The 20,707-nt window shown below is 45.3% G+C and overlaps 3 non-coding genes across 3 annotated transcripts; all 3 read right to left on the bottom strand.

The window, feature by feature from the left end:
- Positions 1 to 1,757: 1,757 nt before the first annotated feature.
- On the bottom strand, positions 1,758 to 1,828 carry Trnag-gcc. Its single transcript has one exon. It is a non-coding gene; the product is annotated as a tRNA-Gly (tRNA).
- Positions 1,829 to 17,171: 15,343 nt separating this feature from the next.
- On the bottom strand, positions 17,172 to 17,242 carry Trnag-gcc. The gene has a single exon. It is a non-coding gene; the product is annotated as a tRNA-Gly (tRNA).
- Positions 17,243 to 20,264: 3,022 nt separating this feature from the next.
- Trnag-gcc lies at positions 20,265 to 20,335 on the bottom strand. The gene has a single exon. It is a non-coding gene; the product is annotated as a tRNA-Gly (tRNA).
- Between the last annotated feature and the right edge of the window lie 372 nt (positions 20,336 to 20,707).

Below are 20,707 nucleotides of genomic sequence, written 5' to 3'. Positions count from 1 at the left end.
CGTACCCACGTAAAAAAAAATAATTATATATTGATCGCAGATGTGCTCAGCAAAATCTGAGGAGGGACAACTTTTCACCTTTTCCACTCGACCATTTCTTTTTGCGCTAAGCACGCGAATGGCCCACAGCGCTTTATCTTAAATTTGACGAGAAGCAGGCTTTACTCATAAAAGAATCTTACATTTTGCATTTTCGGCACTTGAATTTGTCTCAGCTGTCTCGACAAAGTCAATGAGTTAAATAAGCCTCAATATTCTCGCAAACTAACGCGACGGCGTATAGCGAAAGAACGTGGTGTGAGTTTCTTAAAGTGGACTGTACTTTGTTTTACCATACACTCTAAGAAATGCCTGCGCGTCTACTTACCGGCCAAACACTCAAAGAGGCGATCTCTGCGAACTACAAAATCAGCTGAGCGAATAATGAGGTGAAACATAGGTTTAGACCTATGTTTCACCTATGTTTCACCTGTTTTACCTATAGACAGGTGGGGAAACGAGAGCCAAATGAGCGACCTTATTGTGTCCCCCTCGGTTTTCTCTTTTTCTGTGGATTACCGCGAACTCTCACACTGGGTGGGTGACCGGTGGCGACCGGCTAAACTGACGGAGATGGTTTCTCGTGTGTTTTTAATGAAGGACTGTTTATCAGTTTATTTTTCGCGCTCTCCCATGGAGTTCCATGCAAATCCGATTCTAATTTTTTTCCTCTCGCCAAAGCGCCATATGTCGCAAATCGGGGGTTCCTGCAAGCAGACGAGAACACAATCCGGTCACGGCGCTGCGGTAGGCTTCTATGAGCCGTTTCCCCACCTGTCCATCTTACACCCTGCCTGCAGCCAACGCAAGCAATGCCGTGTTTGGCTGTTAGACATTTGGTCGTGCATGCGGGCGGCCGAACCTGCACTCTAAACGAAGTCTGTACATCCACCTTCACGCCCAACACTCAGAGAGCCAATCAGCGCGCAACTTACGGAGGCAGCTCCGCAAATAACCATTCGGAATCATATGTTGAGACCAAAAATCACAGCCTGAGGGGTGACATTTAGCAATACAAGCGTGACGTATTGCATCGTTGAATGTCACAACTCAGTCTGCGTTTCAGTCTAAACATATATTTCGGCATCGTCATTCCCTGAGCTGCATCCGAAAGTTGCGGTGACTGGCTCTCCGAGTGTTGTGCATGAAAGTAGACGCACAGACATTTTTACTCTTTGGCCCACAATAATTATAACACTTTCGGGGATATAATAAACAAACAAAAAAAAAAGAAAAAAACTGCGTGGAGGCCATTTCGCAGTCACTGATGGGCTCACTATAATTACAGGCAGGGCGTGTCCCGTGCATCTAATTGTCGCTTCGAAGCCAATGTGCTTGCGGCATCAGCCGATAATAACCTCGAAAAAGTAATGACGAAGTAAGAAGCGTAATCATAATAATCTACGTTTTGCACGTCCCTGCACCCGTCAGTGACTTTACCAAAAAGGGGTTCCGGGAGGGTATAAAAAAGATGCCGAATCCAAAGGCACAAGTGCATTTCTGTCCAGAAGGAACGTGTCGAGAATATGAACGTGTAGACAGACCTCTAAATTGCCGGTAACTGCAGCTAAATGATAACGTGTAAATCACAATGAAACGCTCCTCGTAGAAGGTGACGAAAACCATGTGGCAAATTCACAGCCGCGTCTGGGAAAGTAAAACGAACAGCCGGGTGCTGAACCTAGAATAACCAAGTGTCAGCAGCAAATAAAAACGTTTGCGTCGGCCGGGAATCGAACCCGGGCCACCCGCGTGGCAGGCGAGTATTCTACCACTGAACCACCGACGCCTGCATTACGAGTCGAAGTCACTTCATCTGAGCCGTTAGCTTTCCAGGTGGTCTCGTTTAGGACAGGTTTGCTCCCTTCTTTCTTTCGGGAAGGACGACAAATAGCCAGGCAGCTGCTGTATATCCGCAGCTATAAAAACAACCGTGTAATATTGTTGCATAAGAACAATTTGTCGTCGTGGGCATCTCGCGGCATACAGCACATGTGCTATGTCGACGCTATAGCATTTTGCATTATTAAATAAATTGTCCTGTTTTTTCAAAAACAAGAATTTTCAGACAACTGGAAACTCTGAGACCTGGCATAATTCAATTAAATAGTGCGTGTTTGGAGCACTTGGTGTTACGTACTTTTATGGGTAGCACTTTTAGAGCGAAGCTCTTAGGGGTCCGTTTCCGGCTTGAGCGGCGTCGCCGTCGGCGTCAACGTCACCGGCGCCGTCAGCGTAACGGCGAGGTCACGTGACCCCCCTCCCCCCGATGTCTGAGGTCACGTGACCCCCCCCCCAAAAGAGATTGAAGAATGAGAGGAGGAGGTGGAGAAGGAGGACGAGGAGGGGTATACCCTCCCCTCAGTATCCTTCCCTCCTCCACCTCAAGAGCTGCGCTCTAATTCGGCGTTACAGGGAGTTGTGAACGGCTTTGAATTTTTTAAAATTATGTCTAACTACACTGACTTCCACACTGTATATATGAACTTGGACAGAATGCGGGTGAGTCATAAACGAAAAACACACATCATGTTTAAGAAGGTTGTGCGTATTGTATTGTACTGATTGTATTGCATTATTATTATTTTGCAGTGTGCTGAGAGTATAAAAACTTCCTACTGTAATCTCTGACAATTTAAGTTATTAGTGTTTATGGAGAGCTTTCGCGAAAGTGAAGCTTTCCTAAGTTTGTCCCAGTTTAGTTCAACTTGGAGTAATCTCAGCCTTATGAGATGTCTGGAAAACATTAAGCTTTGAATGGCGCTCGGTTCCGGATTCTTGTTTTCAGCCTTTTGCGTCCTTCAGAGACGTCGGAAGTCAAGCTAAGTGGAGACCTGTCGTGTTTTAGAGCGCAGCTCTTAGGGGCCCGTTTCCAGCTTGAGCGGCGTCGGCGTCGCCGTCGGCGTCGGCGTCGCCGTCGGCGTCGGCGTCGGCGTAACCGTGCCCCTCCCTCCTCCTGCTCCCCCTCCTCCTCCTCTTCCCCTCCTTCTCCTCCTCCCCTCTTTGTGTAGTATGGTCCGGGCGGGTCACGTGACCTCGGGGGGAGGGGGTCACATGACCCGTTTCCAGCCTGTGCGGCGTCGGCGTCGGCGTCGCCCCTCCCCCTCCTCCTCCCCCCGCTCCTCCTCCTCTCTCCTCCCCCGCCCAGGTCACGTGACCCCGGGGGGTTGACTCCCCTCCCCCCGCCGAAGTCACGTGACGGCCCGCCCAAGGTCATGTGATCCCGTCCCCTCGAGGTCACGTGACCCCCGGACCTCTGCCCTCCTCCTCCTCCCCCTCCTCCTCCTCCCCTCATTGTCTGGTTCGGGGGGGTCACGTGACCTCGGGGGGAGGGGGTCACATGACTTCAGCGGCGAGGAGGAATGCAGTACGAAGGTGGAGGAGGGGGGGAGGAGAGACGAGGAGGCGGAGGCGAGGGGAGGAGCTTGAAGGACGAGGAGGTGGTAAAGGAGAGGGAGGGGGAGCAGGAGGGGAGGAGGACTAGCAGGCATGATCACGAGGGAGGAGGAGGAATATACCCTCCACTCCTCCTCCTCAAGAGCTGCGCTCCAATTCGGCGTTACAGGAAGTTGTAAACGGCTTTCACTTTTTTTCAATGATTTCTAATATTATAGACTTAATAAAGATACATGGCTATAAGTGAAGCTAGATGTGGCTGCCTGTTATATACCCCCACATGTGGTATCACTCTCTCCTACAAAACAAATGCATGCCGACAAAATAAAATAAAGCGACGCATGTCAACTGGTGATCGACAAGGGATTTTACGTGGGAAGATAGGGTGAGTTGCGAATGCGAACAGAAAAACTTTAGCTGAAACCAACCAAACCGACCATTGCATTTGGAAAAATATGGCTCCATGGCTTTCGTTTGGCACCTTTTTAACCTCACACCCTCAAAAAAGGTGAAAAGGATATAGCGACTGCCGGGAATCGAACCCGGGCCATGCGCGTGACAGGGCAGTAAACCACTGAACCACCGGCTGCATATGCCGAAAATTCGTGACCAATCGATTTTTTTTTTCTTTATTTCCGCGACCAATCGAACGACAAAACGTTAAGCGCCATTACCACATATGCGACCGAGTAAGGCCGAGAGAGACCCGATCGTTTTTTAAGCTATTTGCGACTTCTTAGGACCGGATGCGCTGCAGCGGAGCTGGTCCAAAGAGATCGCAAGAGGCTTAAAAACCGGTCTGTTCTCTCTGAATACTCGGTCGCAAGAGTGTGAACGGACCTTTACTCCGTTCACAAGGTAATTTTGTTTTGAGATTAGGGCAGGTTTGCTCCGTTTCTCTACCGCCACGCTTGCTTACAGTCAGGTCGCTATGCTCTTTTTATGAACTGGCGGTAGAAACGATTGGTGAAGTGCCTGGAGTTTTGAGCGCTGTGAGAATTAGCGTAATTAAGATTTCTTAGAGGAAGAAACATGCTAAGACTCTTTCGTACCCAAGTAAAACAAAAGACTAATTATAATTTGATCGCAGATGTACCTGACTTATCGAAACCCGAGGAAGGACGGCATTTCATGTTTTCCGCTCGCACATTTCTTTTCGCTCTAAGCACGCGAATGACCCACGACGCTTTCTCTTCAGTTCGACGAGAAGCAGGTTTTACTCATAAAAGAATCTTGCATTTGGCATTTTCTGAGCTTGAATTTGTCTCAGCTATTTTGGCAAAGTCGATGAGTTATATTTCATTTCATTTATTATGCTCTCAGGGCCCGAAGGCATTACAGAGAGGAGTGAAATTTTACATCAATATAAAGTGAACAATGAAAATAAAACGCAAAAAACAGAACACAAGGTACAGAATCGCTATGGAACATTATAAAGAACATCAGTTATGGCGGTTTTACAATCAGCAGCGTCAGTAAGTGAGACTACGGATGCGGGAAGGCGATTCCAGTCGACGGCCGGTCACGGGCAGGAAGGAGGCATAAAAGGTGGAGGTGATGCAGTAGGGGATTCCTACTTTTAGTGGATGATCGGCGCGCCGATATGTATGATGGTCCTGAAAATAATGAGGTTCGAAGTGCTGGGTTATAGTGATAAATGTTCTGAAAAAAGCAGAGGCAATTTTTTTTTTTATTTTTTTACGATTGGAGAGGTTGAGCAAATATAGAGATGCTTCTATGAATGTGACGCTGGCTGTACGGTGATAGTTAGAGACTATAAAACGTGCGGAGCGATTTTGAATGGATTCAATGGATGATGCTAGGGATACGCCAGGGTTCCAGATGGAGCCTGCATATTCAAGTTTTGTGCGCACTAAAGTTTTATATAGGAGAATTTTAAGTGAAACAGGGGCAAGGGAAAAGTTTCTTCTGAAATAGCCTAATAAGCGATTAGCGTTGTTAGTGATATATTCGACATGGATGTTCCGGGAGAGATCGTTAGTTATATGAACACCGAGATATTTATAGGTTGACACAGAAATCAAGGTGGTGTTATTAATACAGTAGGAGGGACAAATCTTATTTTGACGGGATAACCTCATGGATCTACATTTAAAGGTGTTAAGTTCCATAAGCCAATTATTACACCCGCGGGTGACGTTGCTAATATCGGTCTGAAGAGCAGATATGCCCTCAATACTCAAAATTCTCTCAAACTAACGCAGCAGCGTATAGCGAAAGAACCTGATGTGAGTTCTTTAAAGTGGACTGCACTTTGTTTTACCATACACTCTAAAAAATGCCTGTGCGTCTAATTTCCCGCAAAACACTCATAGAGCCAATCTCTGCGATGCACGAAATCAGCTCAGCGAACGATGAGGCAGAACAACCATTACCTAAAAATGAAGTCTGCGCTGTGGCATTACGCAATGCAAAGCGTCATGCTTGCATTGCGTAATGCAAAAGCGCAGACTAAATTTCGAGATATAAATAGTTGTTCCGCCTCATCATTCGCTGAGCTGATTTTGAAGATCGCAGATTGGCTCCTTGAATGTTTTGCGGGAAAGTAGACGCACAGGAATTTTTCAGAGTGTATGCCAAATCGCAGTCAAGTGCTATATAGTCAATGAGAGCTTAACAACGTAGGCTTCGGCAAGTCCCAAACATCTGATTGTCTTTCAGTGGCCAATGACGTTGAGGGATAGCCGATAGGTGACTCCGAAGGACGACTCACGACCGTAGCCGGTGCTACAATCCGATGGACACGATAACGCGGGGTCAACAGCCCATAGTCATGGCGCTCGTCGTCTTTGTGCGTCTGCTACCACCCAGGGTTGGGCAGAAATACTCAAAAAATGTATTTGGAAATACAAATACTGGGATCCATTAAAATATTAGCTAAAATACTGATACTAAAATGTATCTGTAAAAATGTATCGCGACACGTATCGGAAATACATTTTAAATAGAGGCAAAAAGCCTTTGGAAATACAAATACAGGAATACATTTTAGGGAGGGCAAAAATACAAATACAGAAATACTTATACTGGAATACATTTTTCAGATTTGTGTGAGACGCCATCTGAGATGAGGCTTAAAGTTTGAAGTGGAAGTTTCTGATCACGAAATTCCTTTCCCGTAGGCTTGGCACCTTGCCTTGAAGGTGGTGCCTTCGGACGACGAGGAGACTTCAATGGACTCAAAAATAACGTTCTATCAAGGACTGACTGCGGTCCCTTCCCTGACATCCTGTTTGTCTGATGCGAAAAGACTTCGACCTCTAAATAAATTCTATGTAGCCCTAAATCCCATCAGAACGTCACAACGCCCCTGTCCAATAAGGACACCCCTGTCAACATTGATGACATGACGTCACGGTGGAATGAACTGGTATTCTTTATCTGTAGGTGTTGTATTGAACATGAAACTTTACCACGATGCTGTATGAAAGGTTAATACGTACTTTCGTTGTAGGTTACCGGGTTAACTATTGTGCAGGCTGTAAAACAACGCCGAGTAGGCTCTCCGTCGCCTTCCATCGTGTTTTTCTTCTTCTCGCGGGCAGGAGACAGCTTTGCGTGTTTATTTGTTTTTGTATTTTACGCCGTTTCACCCTTTTTAACTTCTTCGACGTCTCCCGCACCTGCACAGACATCAAACCAGGGTCCGTACCCCCTGGATTCGCGGGGTCACAACTCGCGTAAGAGACGATGTAGCCTCGCGCGAGAGGTCGAATTCTCTTTGTCTTTGATGTGCGCTGTATTGTAGCACGCTCTTGACTGAAACGAAAAGCGCACGGCGCGAGGCTAGGAGCATCGTCTTCGAGGGTACGGATGATACATCTTTTGGTGTATTTGTCTGGGCATGGTGGTCGAGTCCACTCCTCACTTCACAGGAGGCGGAGGGGGGGGGGGGGGGGGGAGGGAATATATGGCAATGTAAGGATTCTGACAGAGAGAGAGAGAGAGCGTAAAAGCGGTGTGATCCTAGATCGTTTTCTGAAACCGATGGCCACCGCTTCTCTCGCTTTCTATGCCCTCCCATCTCCTGGCCTCTACGAATATTGGTATGAAACTGAGAACCGATGAACGATAGATAAGCCGTAACAGCCACTTTTTCACTGACTGGTCGTGTTTTCTTTCATGGAGTGTCCGTCGTCTCCATGGCCATCTCTTAATGACATGTTCAAAATTCAGAGCATTAAGGAGGACGGGAACCTAGAGTTTCAGTGCATACTTTGATTGCCAAAAGAACACACATTCTTATCAGCAAGAACAACAAACTCTAATTTTTAAAAACACATTAAGGTAAGCTGGGACACTTGCATTCCGCATTGGCTATACATTGTAACGTTACAACCAAGTTTTTCTTTTCTTGTGAATAACAGGCGAAACACCCGAGTCAAGAGGGAGCTTTCGTAGATCGCTTCTTTAGCTCAGAATCTTGTAGCCGAGGTAAACGCTGCTACTGAGCATGCACATCGCTAGGTTTGTCTGTACAGTTCCAGAGATCAATTTTAGGGGCAGTAGGCTAGCGGGATGGCGGGTGTGCATGGTTGCAGCTTTTGTGCCTTGTCAGCTTGCAGGTTAACGGAGGGCACCGACACTCTTTTTTTTAAATAAACGATTTCATTTTTACAAGGGCTGCCATAATCCGGGCGTATGAGAAATGAAAGGCACTGTTGCAAAACATATTTTTATATCAAAATTGTTTATATTGTTTTCTGGATAACTGTACGGACAAGTAACGTCAAAGTAATTTGTAACTAACGAGTGAAGTAATCCGTTACTTTTCAGCAAAAGTAATACGTAACGGTAATTCATTACATTTGAGGCTCGGTAATTTGTAATTCTAATCCATTACTTCTTTCAAGTAACGAGCACAAGTCTCCTAACATGTTCATACTTTGAGAAAAAAAGCTATAAACGAAACAGGCATAGGACACTACTGACACAATGTGACCTATTGTACCAATCGCACGTCCATCGAAGTTGAGTTGTTAATTAGTCGTGCAATTAAAATTCAGTTCTTAATTTAATTATAACGGGAGACAACACTTCCGACGCCGTCTGCAAACTCCAATGGTAGCTGAAGATCCTAACCAAAGGTTTCAATTTGTTGTTTATGGAAGTTGTGCCAACCCGACTTCAGAAATGGTTTTCCGGTTAATATTCAAAGGTTACGGTTACGTCTCATGCCGTATGAAAATAAGGGTGTCGTTTCCAACACATACCCGAAAAAATTGCGTTCCTCAACGGTTTTAGGTTAGGGATTCGGTTACAGTTTGAGTCCCTTCTGTTTGGTTGTGCGTCACACCCAGGCCTGCGTAACTGCTCCCAGCTAATTGATCATCGCAATATAACGTCCTCGCAGGTTTATTTCAGGTTTATTTTTTAAAGCATAAAATGCCTTTGAACAGAAACGCCTAGTAGTAGTTAGTGCTGAGGGTAGCCGAAAGCCGGAACATGTTGGCCACTCCTTTAGTGGGGGCGAGTTAGTCGAATCCCCATAATGTCCGTAAACTATAAACCAATTTAGTTTCCCCACTAAATTTGCCGGGGAAGTTTATCAAGATATAGGTTATTTTACACTCTCGTTACGAATGATTAATATTTCGTGCACAAACTGAAACGATCACTTCTTTGAATGCAGCATTAAAATCGTTATATATGACTTTGGAGACAAAGATCGCTTGCCGATTTCCTTTCACTGTTCCGAAGAAGTGATGCTTTCTGGAGGCCAGGTTGGACCTTAGACATGCACAACAAAACGTCCAACAGCTCGTACGACGCGTTGGAAGGGATGGGCAAACATGACCAGTTACCAGCTAATCACGACCTGCCGCGAAAGCAAGGAATGCCATGATTGGCTGGCGCTAGGTTAGATTTGGCCGTTAGACATTGGGTCGTATATCCGGGCGGTCGAACCATGACCCGGTATCATTATCACACTTTCGCGGATATCATAAAAAACAACAAAACTTTGTGTAGAGGCCATTTCTCGGTCATTGGTGGACTGGAACAGACTTGTACGTAATCCGTTACAAGTAACGAAATTACTTGTAATCCCTTACATTTATCGGTAATTTAGTAACGGAATAATTACATCTTTTCTAGAGTAATTTTAAAGTAAAACATATAAAATAGCGCAACAGAAACAAGGACAAGAAGTAAACAGGACAGGCGCTAACTTTCAACTAGTTTTATTTTAAAAAATCGAACACATATATACACACGCCAGGCAAAGCAGCACCACGTAAAAGTTGATTAATTTTTCACCCGATCATTCAAAAACTGAAATTCATTACAATGAAGAACAATAGAAGTGTCGCTGACACATGCCGTCCCACTTTTTTTGATAAAGAAAGCTTCCAATAGCTCTGCTGCGGCCGTCTCTCGGCTTCTTCCTAGTATCCGCATCTGCTGAAGTCGCAGAACACAGCCACACGTGTTGCAATGTATGGGCAAATGCGAGCCATATTTATTTTTTACTGATAATGCGTGCTCCCGTGCTCGGTCATTGATGCACCGCCCCGTCTGGCCAATGTATACCTTTCCACAACTCAGGGGGATTTCGTAGACCACACCCACTGTGCAGTCCACGTAAGGGGTGACGTGTTTTTTGTCACACGGTGCTTTTGCCTCCTCATCAGAGATGCGGGCGCACAATCCAGCCAACTTCTTTGGGGCAGAGAATACAACTGGAACATCGTACTTGGTTGCAACTTTCTTCAGATTGTGGGCAACCTTGTGTATGTACGGAATGACCTCTAGTCTTTTTGTTCTCTGCCTCGTTGGGACCTTTCTTTTCAACCCCTTCATTTTTTGTAAGGCGGTCTCCGCCACAGAAACCAAGACCGAACACGGGAAGCCAGCTAATTCCAGTCTAGAAATTTGGTATTTAAAACTAGCATCCGCCTGATGGTCACAAGACTTCAGCAGTGCAGACTCCAGGCACGAAGTTGCAATCGCTCTCTTAACAGTCTTTGAAAGCGCGGAATCAAAAGGAAGTAACTCTTTCCGCGCGCGAGGTCGATACATCCAGCACACACGTCGTTCGTTGATGGTGATGTTAATATCTAAAAACTGCAAATGATTGTTGTCAGGAAGCTCATGAGTAAAAAATAAACCTTTCCCATGTTGTTCAAAAGCTGACAGAATACTTTGTGCTGTATCACAGTGCGTCACAGGGGTGTTAGTTTTTAAAACTACAAGAAAATCGTCCACGTATCTAAAAACCTTAAGAACATTGTCGGCGTCTAAAACACGATTCAATTCACGATCAACAGCGGACAAAAAAATGTTACAAATCACCGGAGCGACGCATGACCCAATACAAATGCCTTTGCGCTGGATAAACAGCTTGTCATCGAACGACACAAACGTGCTACTCAGATAAAATTCCAGTAATGCCATGAAGCTGTCCAGAGGAATACCAGAAGCATTCTGGAAAGCCACCACGCCACTTGCTTCGATACACCCGATGACAGAGCGGTACATTTCTTCATGCGGCACTGAATAAAACAAATCCTCTACATCAATAGAAAAAGCGTAACCAACAGAATTGTTACTTCTTAATTCTTCAATCACGTCCAACGAGTTCCTGGTCGCGAAGGGGTCATTCACAGTAAGCCCATTAAGGTGTTTTAGCAGATATTTGCTGACCTCCTGTTGCCAAGTACCTTTCTCACTAACAATACTTCGGAACGGAAAACCCTCCTTATGCGTCTTCACATTAAAAAAAGCCTTTAAAGTAACGTTTTTCGAATCGCCGACAGCTTTTGCCAATTTTTGCAGCTCTAGGCTCTTACACAAAGAAACAGCAGTCTTCTTTACCTTTAGCGGTTTGACGTCAGCCAGGGCAAAGTTCTTCATGACGGCCTTTTCTGCACAGTCCTTGAAAATATCAGACGGCATAACGACGAAGTCGCCCTCTTTGTCCGCTTGTAAGAGTCGAAGACCTTTTTCCCTGAAGAAAGCCACCACACTGTCAGTCGATTCCCTGCCTCGGCGAGAACTCCTGGTCATCGTTCGCAGAAGACAGTCAACACCATCAAGAAGACATCGTTCACGGTCTTCCTGCTCCGCCTTGTTGGACATTCGGCGATTAAGAGCAAGAAGCTCATGGGCTGGAATATTTGGCTCGGTGCTGAATTTCGGTCCTTTCTTGAGGGCAGAGGATATTTTAGCTGGAATGCTGGTGTCGCCCAGCACGATCAAACCATCCGGGGCTGTTGCCTTTTTCTCGGCTGTCCTAGGCACTCGAAGAAGGGTGCAATGCCACCAAAACTCTGTAGTTTGCGCGGCTAGACGTCGAAAGGAACGAAAGTTGCCCTCAGCCACACAGTCAGTGTAATACGTGTAGCACAGGACACGCAACAGGTCATAGAAGAGCCGGACTTGGCGCCAGAGTTCAGACCTCAGTATCTTGGAAATCCGCTTGACGTGGCCGAAGGACGGTCTGACGAATCCAAAAAACATAGATACTTCCGCGGGTACCAGTCCTTTCCTCAAGCAAAACGAGATGAGTCTTGCACGACAAGTAGCAAAGGCGATATGGCTGACCAGACACGAAGCTGATTCACTAAACGTAGAACATAAAAAAGGGCCCACTGTAGAAGAAATATAGTTTAGTAAGGTACGTTGTTGGGCTAGTTGGTTCATCTTAGTAAAACATATAAAATAGCGCAACAGAAACAAGGACAAGAAGTAAACAGGACAGGCGCTAACTTTCAACTAGTTTTATTTTGGAAAATCGAACACATATATACACACGCCAGGCAAAGCAGCACCACGTAAAAGTTGATTAATTTTTAACACGATCATTCAAAAACTGAAATTCATTACAATGAAGAACAATAGAAGTGTCGCTGACACATGCCGTCCCACTTTTTTTGATAAAGAAAGCTTCCAATAGCTCTCGAGCGGCCGTCTCTCGGCGGATACTAGGAAGAAGCCGAGAGACGGCCGCTCGAAGACGGGGAGAGGAGGACACCAAGTGATTGTGCGCCTCTTCGAGAAGCGCGAGGCGGTAAATGCACTGAAAAGAAATAACAATGTCCTTCTACCACCATTTTCATAATGTCACAACACGAGACAACGCTCCGTCTACCCTACCCTTTTTGTGAGTCAGCTTTTTGCGAGCACTTAGAAAATGCGAATAGTCTTCCTTTCTTCTGCTTCCTGTTTTGCTCCAGCAGGGCCCATCTTATCTCAAGCAGATATTTTTACAAATAAAACATAATGGTGGCTGACGTAGACTTGATATTCAGGGCTTGAGGAAAGAGTGAAATTCGTGAGTGGGGCCATGGGACCGTTCGGCTGGGCCAGGGGGCGCGCTGGAGCGATACCAGTGGCGCCGCGCCGTGGCCCAAATTCGCCCTACTTAGCCGTACGCCCGTCCCATCGCGCTGCCAGTTGCAATGGCGGGCACCGCGTTGAAGCTTTCTGTCCGTTAAAAAACTGCGATCATTTTTTAGGGAGGCGAACCTCCGCGGAGAAAGGTTGTCTGTGTGTCAGGTCTCCGGGGTAGAGCAAATAATCCAGGCATAGGAATATTTGTCGTTTGCAAAGTGTGTCTCGCAGGTGCAAGACAGCGTCGACATTAACATCTGCCTCGAGAGAAATGCTCTTTATCTTTATGGTTTCTCTAGCTCTTCAAAGTCAGGAGTATTCGGACAAAGATGAGGATGCAATATTGTTTAAATTGTCTTTTAGCGCACAGCTGCGCTGTCGCATACACACCTTGAACTCGGGTCACTTCTCGGAGTTACCGGCTGCTGGAAGCATGCCGCGCCTGTTCTAATTCATCCGGGTGAAGTTAATGACGAGGCACGTACAGCCTGATCGCAACACTGGGTCAAGTTCTAATAAAAAACCGAAACGGTACGTCAATAAAGCCTCCGCTTTTGTTTTAAGTGGGTCCAACAATAAAAAAAAATATATATATATATATTACTATACGCCGCAACACCTTGCTGTGTTTGCGCGCATCTGTCGCTGCCCTCAAAGCGGTAGAATCGCAATTCATGCACGTGCGTCAGTAACCCACTTTTAATTTTATTAGTGAAGAAAGGGATCTCCAATCGACTTGCATTTGCGTTGTAAAGAGTCCCATATTTTTAAACTTATTTTTATGTGACCGCAGAATGATAATTTTAAACTGTTCCGGTGCACAACAAATACAAAATTTTGCGTCACTATTTGCTTTGTTAGCTGTTTAGGTACAATTAAACTTGATACATCTTGAGTCTGTGTGCCAGGAGAGCATCGTCAATATTACATCTCTCTCTCTCTCTCTCTCTGCAAGAAAATATTACTTGATTTTAAATTTCAGCCCTGAATGTTTAGTTATTGGCCTTTGTGGCGTGCACTGTCCTCGTCCTCTTTATGCTACTTTCAATTTAAACATCTAACATTGCCAACACACTCTTATTGGTTGACCGAGGAATGTCCGGGTTTGATGTTTTAGAGTTACTTGGGAAAGTTATTATGCCTGTTGTAGGTTAACTATATCATTTTAATAATATAAAAAAAAATCTAGAGTACGGCCGTCAATGTAAATCTCTTTTAGACTATGCGCTCAAGTGAGTGCTCAATACGGGCTATGATTATCTGCCTCCCCTCATATCTTTCGCTGCTTACTCGCCTTCTCTTGTAAGCATCGGGGAACAAAATTGATAGAAATTACTGTGAGAGCGCAGGCGAGCCGGTGTGTATATTAACCATTTAGATGAATCGCCCAAGACTGGGGCGAAAAATCTAAAATTATTAACCGTGTATGAGAGATGCCTCTTTCTGTCCACGGTTGATGTTTCTAGCTTTCTCGACCCAGTCTCCACTAATGTATCAAAATGAAAAAATGGCTAGTAAGCAAAGTGAGCTGGGTTCTCAAATTTAAACTTGTTTAATAAATAGTAACTGCATAATCAGGTTTATTTTGTCGACAACCACGGGGAACCATCCTAGCTATTACATTAGGAACATCTAAAATCGCCAACGCGCTCAAATTGGTCGACCCAGGGAGGTTCTAGAGTCTAATTTTGTGACGTACTTAGGAAGTAATTATGTCTGTTGTGGGCTAACTACATCATTTTAATATTATATAGAAAAACTAAAATACAGCCGTCAATTTGTTTTCAATTACGCGTTCAAGTCAGTACGCAATAGGGGCTACAATTATCTGCCTAATTTTTCCCCAAGTTTTTTGCCGTTTACCCGCTTTCTCTTGTTAACATCGGGGAACAAAATGGGCGGGTAAGCAAAGTGAGCTTGGTTCTCGAATTTAAAGTATTTTATAAAAAAAATTGTAACTGCATATTCGGGTTTCGTTTGTAGACAGCCATAGGGAACCATTGTAGCTATTACATCAGGGACTTATCATAGAACGTCAGTGTTAAATTGCGGGCCCCACGGGCGTCAGCTAATATACCGCCCCCAAGCAACGCAAAACCCCTGCATGCTCTCGCGTGTGACCTACGAAAAGTCCCTATTAATGTGACAAGCAAGCGTAGCTGCATTACTGAACCACGCGACAAGAGAGAGAAACGTTCTCCGCACAGCTGGCGATTCATGCTTCTGGCGATCTTTCTTGAATCACCTCCCAGGAACTAAACAAAACTTTTCGGGAGGCGGATACCTTTCTGTATAATACGATGCTGTGACATTTGGGTGCCTTTTGCATTCGGTACATTACTTTACGAAGCGCGAGGCCATCACGACAAGCGCACCAGCCTCCTGCGTCGTCTGCTCCTCGTACTTCTAACAAGTATCGGCGCGCCTCGCCAGGGGGAGGAGTGGCGCTGCGTACGCGCGGCGAAACTTCAGCCGCACAGCCCTATAGCGCGGCTTACTTCTACCCTTTGCTGCCCGTGGCATCAGCGGACGTTTATCTGGAAAACACCCGAGTAAACTGCAGTCGGTTCGTGCTCCGTGCGTTTTTGAACGGCACCAAGATCACACGGCAAACGTGCGTTTACATTTCCTTGTTTGAACCGACGTTCTAATTAATTGTTGTTATGAGTGTCATTCTTTTTTTTTTATTACTTATATTTATATACTGGAAACTTTCTTTTATTCACCAACGTCTCAAGTGAGGCTCGAACTCTTCAGAACCAAAGGAAGAAGAATATCGAGTCAAACATTATTTATTAGTTAATTATCACCTTACTGTTACAACTATGTTTAGACAATGTAGAATTTTAGTAGATCGGTCCGATGGCTCCGATCGCAATATCCGATACTTCGCCGCCGTCTTTGCATATGCATCATATCGTTATCGCGGGCATCGGAGGTATCGGAAGGATCTACTAAATCTCTCGAATAGCAGGCAACGGCTGCAACGACGAAGCTTTGCTCTACATTCGAGGTAAATATAGTACTTCCCTTGCTTCGCTGAAGAAGCTCAAAGCAGAGCATGAAGCATTCGTGAGGAACAATATGGCACTCCCATCCAGTGCCTCAGCTCAAATGGTGTTCAGCGTAGCAGTCAACATATTGAGTAAGAAATAACGCAAAATGTCAGACGAGACTTTTGAGGGCCAGCTGTTGCTCAAAATACTCAAGGTCATTAAATGGAACACGTTACAACAATAAGAACTTGAATAACCCTCTTCCCTTTGTTTCTTACTTGAGGACAATAATGTTAAAAGTAACGCCCCGAAAGTAACGGATTACTCTTTGGGGTAACGGTCAGTTACTTTTATGGGAGGGTAATTGTAATTGTAATAAATTACAATTTAGCCTCAAGTAATTGTAAATGTAATTCGTTACTATTTTTCAGTAACGTGTACAAGTCTGGACTGGAAGCAATGCACTCTAAAAAATGTCTGTGCGTCTACTTTCACGCACAACACTCGGAGAGCCAATCACCGCAGCCTACGGAGGCAGTTCAGTGAATGACGATGTCGAAATATACGTTTAGACCAAAAACGCAGTCTCAGTTGTGACATTAACCAATGCAAGCGTGACGTTTTACATTGCTTAATGTCATAACTCAGACTGCTTTTTTGGGGGCTAAACATATGTTTCGGCATCGTCACTCCCTGAGCTGCTTCCAAAGGTTGCGGTGGTTGGTACTCCGAGTTGTGTGCGTGAAAGTAGATGCACAGACTTTTTTTAAAGTGAAGTTCAGTCGTTGTCGTGACACACTATAATAACAATCAGCTTAAACAGGGCGGGGCGTGTCCCGGGCATCTGATTATCGCTTCGAAGCCAATGTGATTGCGGCATCAGCCGATTAGAATCTCCGAAAACCGCTCATGAAGCAAGAGGCGTAATCATAATAATCCACGCCTTGCGCACTCCTGAAGCTGTCAGTGACTCTACCAGAAACGGGTTCCGGCAAGGCATAAAAAAGCAGCCGAATTCAAAGGCTCAAATGCTGCCTAATGATAACGTGTAAATGACATTGTTACGCGCCGCGTAGAAGCTGACCAAAACCATCTGGTAAATTCATAGCCGCGTCTGGGAAAGTAAAAAGGGACAGCCGGGCGGAGCACCGAGCTTGTGCCATGTAAGGTATGTCACGAAACGTAGATTAACCAGGGGCCCTAAACTCATCAAACGCAAAGCTAGAGCCGGAAGTTCGCGGAACGCGCCGATTGGACGTCGGCAAAAAAAGCGCGAAATCATTGTCCAATCAGTCATTGCCCGATCAGTGCGCTCCGTCTAATTTGTCCCCAACTTTGTGTTTGACGAGTTTAGGGCCCCAGGCGTCAGCAGCGAATAAAAATGTTTGCGTCGGCCGGGAATCGAACCCGGGCCACCCGCGTGGCAGGCGAGTATTCTACCACTGAACCACCGACGCTTGCATTCCGAGTCAAAGGCAATTCATTGGAGCCGTTAGTTTCCAGGTGACCTCGTTTAAGACAAGTTTGCTCCCTTCTTTCTTTTGCAAAGGACGACAAATAGCCAGGCAGCTGCTGTAAATGTGCAGCTATAAAAACAACCGTGTAGTATTGGTGCCTAAGAACTGTTCGTCGTCTTGGGCATCTCGCGTCGCACAGCACGAATTCAAAAGTCAAATTTGGGGGTTTTACGTGCCAAACCAACAAAGGGCGTCTAACGCGCCCCAGCGGAGGACTGAGGATTAATTTCGGCCACCTGGGGATCTTTCGACGCGCAACCGAAAGCTCGGTTACACAGCGCCTTCTCCGCCATATGCCTCCGTCATATTGCGGGCACCTCGGCCTGGATTCGAACGCGTCACCTGGGGATCCGTAGGCCGGCGCTTTGTCCCGGAGCCACCGAGGAGGCTGAGCGGCACACATCACATGTGAAACGTCGACGCTATAGCCTTTTTTATTATTCAATAAATAGTATAATTTTTTAAAGCATGAATTTTGAGACATCTGCAAACTCTGAGACCCGGCTTTTATATGTGTAGCACTTTTTAATGTAAAATGATGTCTAATTACAATGACTTCTACATTGCTTATATGAACTTGAACACAATCCGGGTGAGTCATAAATAAGAAACACACGCACATGTTTAAGAAGGTTGTGCGTATAGTACTGACTATTTTGCATTATTATTTTTTTGCAGTCTCCTCAAAGTACAAAAACTTCCTATTGTAATCTCTGACAATATAAGTTATGAATGTTTATTGAGAGCTTTCGCAAAAGTGAAGCCTTCACACGTTCGTTCAAGTTTAGTAAAATTTGACGTAATCTCATCCTTAGAAGATTATGCGAGAAGTGTTAAAGTTTTGAATGGCGCTGGGTTACGGAATCTTGTTTTAAGCGTTGCGTGTCCTTGGAAGACGTCGGAAGTCAAGCTAAGTGGAGACCTGTCGTGTGTTTTCAATGATTTATAATATTATACACTCAAGAAAGATACACGGTTATAAGTGGAGCTATATGTGGCTGCCTGTTATATACCCACAGGGGGTATCTCTCTCCTGGAAAACAAATACATGTCGACTAAATAAAATTAAATCACGCATATCAACAGTTGATCTACAAGTGACTTTACATGGGAAGATAGGGTAGGTGAGTTGCGAATGCGAACACGTAACTTTTGCTGAAACCCACCAAACCGACCAGTGCATTTTCAAAAATATCACTGGATGGCCTTTTCTCGGTACCTTTTTAACCTTACATGCTCAAAAAAGATGAAAAGGAAATAGCGATTGCGGGAGTCGAACCCGGGCCATGCGCGTAGCAGGCGAGTAAACTACTGAACCACGCCGAAAATTCGTGAATAATCGAATTTTGTTTTTCTTTATTGCCGTGACTAATCGAACGCCGAAATGTTACTCCGTTCACAAGGTGATTTCCTTTTGAGATTAGAGCAGGTTTGCACCGTTTCTCTACCGCCACGCTTGCTTACAGACATGTCGCTATGCTCTCATTACAACTCACGGTGCAAACGATTTGAGAAGTGCCTGGAGTTTTGAGCGCCGTGAGAATTAGTATAACGGTTAGAGGTCTTTGAGGAAGATGCATGCTAACACCCTTTCGTACCCACGTAAAAAAATAATTATAATTGATCGCAGATGTGCTCAGCAAAATCTGAGGAAGGACAACTTTTCACCTTTTCCACTCGACCATTTCTTTTTGCGCTAAGCACGCGAATGGCCCACAGCGCTTTATCTTAAATTTGACGAGAAGCAGGCTTTACTCATAAAAGAATCTAACATTTTGCATTTTCTGCACTTGAATTTGTCTCAGCTGTCTCGACAAAGTTAATGAGTTAAATAAGCCTCAATATTCTCGCAAACTAACGCGACGGCGTATAGCGAAAAAACGTGGTGTGAGTTTCTTAAAGTGGACTGTACTTTGTTTTACCATACACTCTAAGAAATGCCTGCGCGTCTACTTACCGGCCAAACACTCAAAGAGGCAATCTCTGCGAACTGCAAAATCAGCTGAGCGAATAATGAGGTGAAACATAGGTTTATACCTAAAAATGAAGTCTGCGCTGTGGCATTACGCATTGTAAAGCGCCATGCTTGCTTTGCGTAACGCTACAGCGCAGAATAAATTATGAGGTCAAAATAGATGTTCCACCTCATCATTCGCTGAGCTGATTGCGTAGATCGCAGAGATTGTCTCTTTGAGGGTTTTACGGGTAAGTATACGCACATCCATTTTTAGAGTGATATGCAAAATCGCAGTCAAATACTATATATAGTCAACGAGAACTTCAAAACGTATAGGCTTCGGCCAGTCCCAAACTTCCATTTTCTCTGCGTGGCCAATGACGTTGAGGCTTTAGCCGATAAGTGACACCGAAGGACGAATCACGACCGCAGGCGGTGCTACAATCCGATGGACAATATAACGCGGGGTCAAATGCCCATCGTCAGGGCACTCGTCGTCTTTGCGCGTTTGCTACCACCGCGCTAAAACCATCAGGCACAAAGAAAAGCAAAAAGAACTAAGCATTACAACTTTTTTTTGTGCGTGATTGGATTAGCTAGAGGTAGCAAACGTGCAAAGAAGAAGAGCGCCTTCAGGGCAGACATCTGGGCCGGCTTGCTAGAAACATCGTCTCCGCTGAGACGGCAAAAAAAAGCACTTTCGCCCAGTCTCACCTGAGGCGCTCTGGAGCTGTTCGATTGGGCGCTCTGGAGCGGTTCGATTGGCTCCAACGAATCGTAACGTTGGCTGCGGTCGGGCCTTAATGTGGAGCGGCGTGTAGACGTCCACTTCCCGATACGCGCCTTGGCATTCAAACCCCACGACGTATGACCACAAATTTTCATAAGGAAGTTAGTTAGCTAGTTTTGCATCATGGTCTTATACGCAAAAAAGGACAAGGACGAAAACGAAGGAAAAACTGGACAGGACACGGGCCAACAAATTTTCAAGAGGCAAAAAGAAATTGCGTCGGCCGGGAATCGAACCCGGGCCACCCGCGTGGCAGGCGAGTATTCTACCACGGAACCACCGACGCTCTGCTCGTATGGCGAATCTGCGACTGAAGCAGAGCCAAAGGTTACTCTGTTTTCAAGGTGATCCCGTCATGCACGCCGTTCGAACAAGTTTGCTCCGTTTCCTTTTCGCCACAATTGCTTACAATCAGGTTGCTGTGCTCTCGATATGACCCGGCGGTGGAATTCATCTAAGAGCTGCCTGGAACTCTGAGCGCTCTGGCAGTTAGCGCAATTAAGGGGTTTATTAATAAGGGGTACACTGATACCTTTCCATGCTAAGTAAAGAAACGTCAATTATAATTGTTCATAGCGGTCGTTCCCTTAGCAATAACAGATGAAGAACGAAAAATCACCATTCCCGCTCGCCTACCATGCCGCCTTTTTTCACAACA

This window comes from Ixodes scapularis, unplaced genomic scaffold (genome assembly GCF_016920785.2).
Source record: "Ixodes scapularis isolate PalLabHiFi unplaced genomic scaffold, ASM1692078v2 PGA_scaffold1__304_contigs__length_218370807, whole genome shotgun sequence".
Classification (NCBI taxonomy): Eukaryota; Metazoa; Arthropoda; class Arachnida; order Ixodida; family Ixodidae; genus Ixodes; species Ixodes scapularis.
Note: the sequence above shows the minus strand (reverse complement) of the source record. Positions and strands in the feature narration are given on the sequence as shown.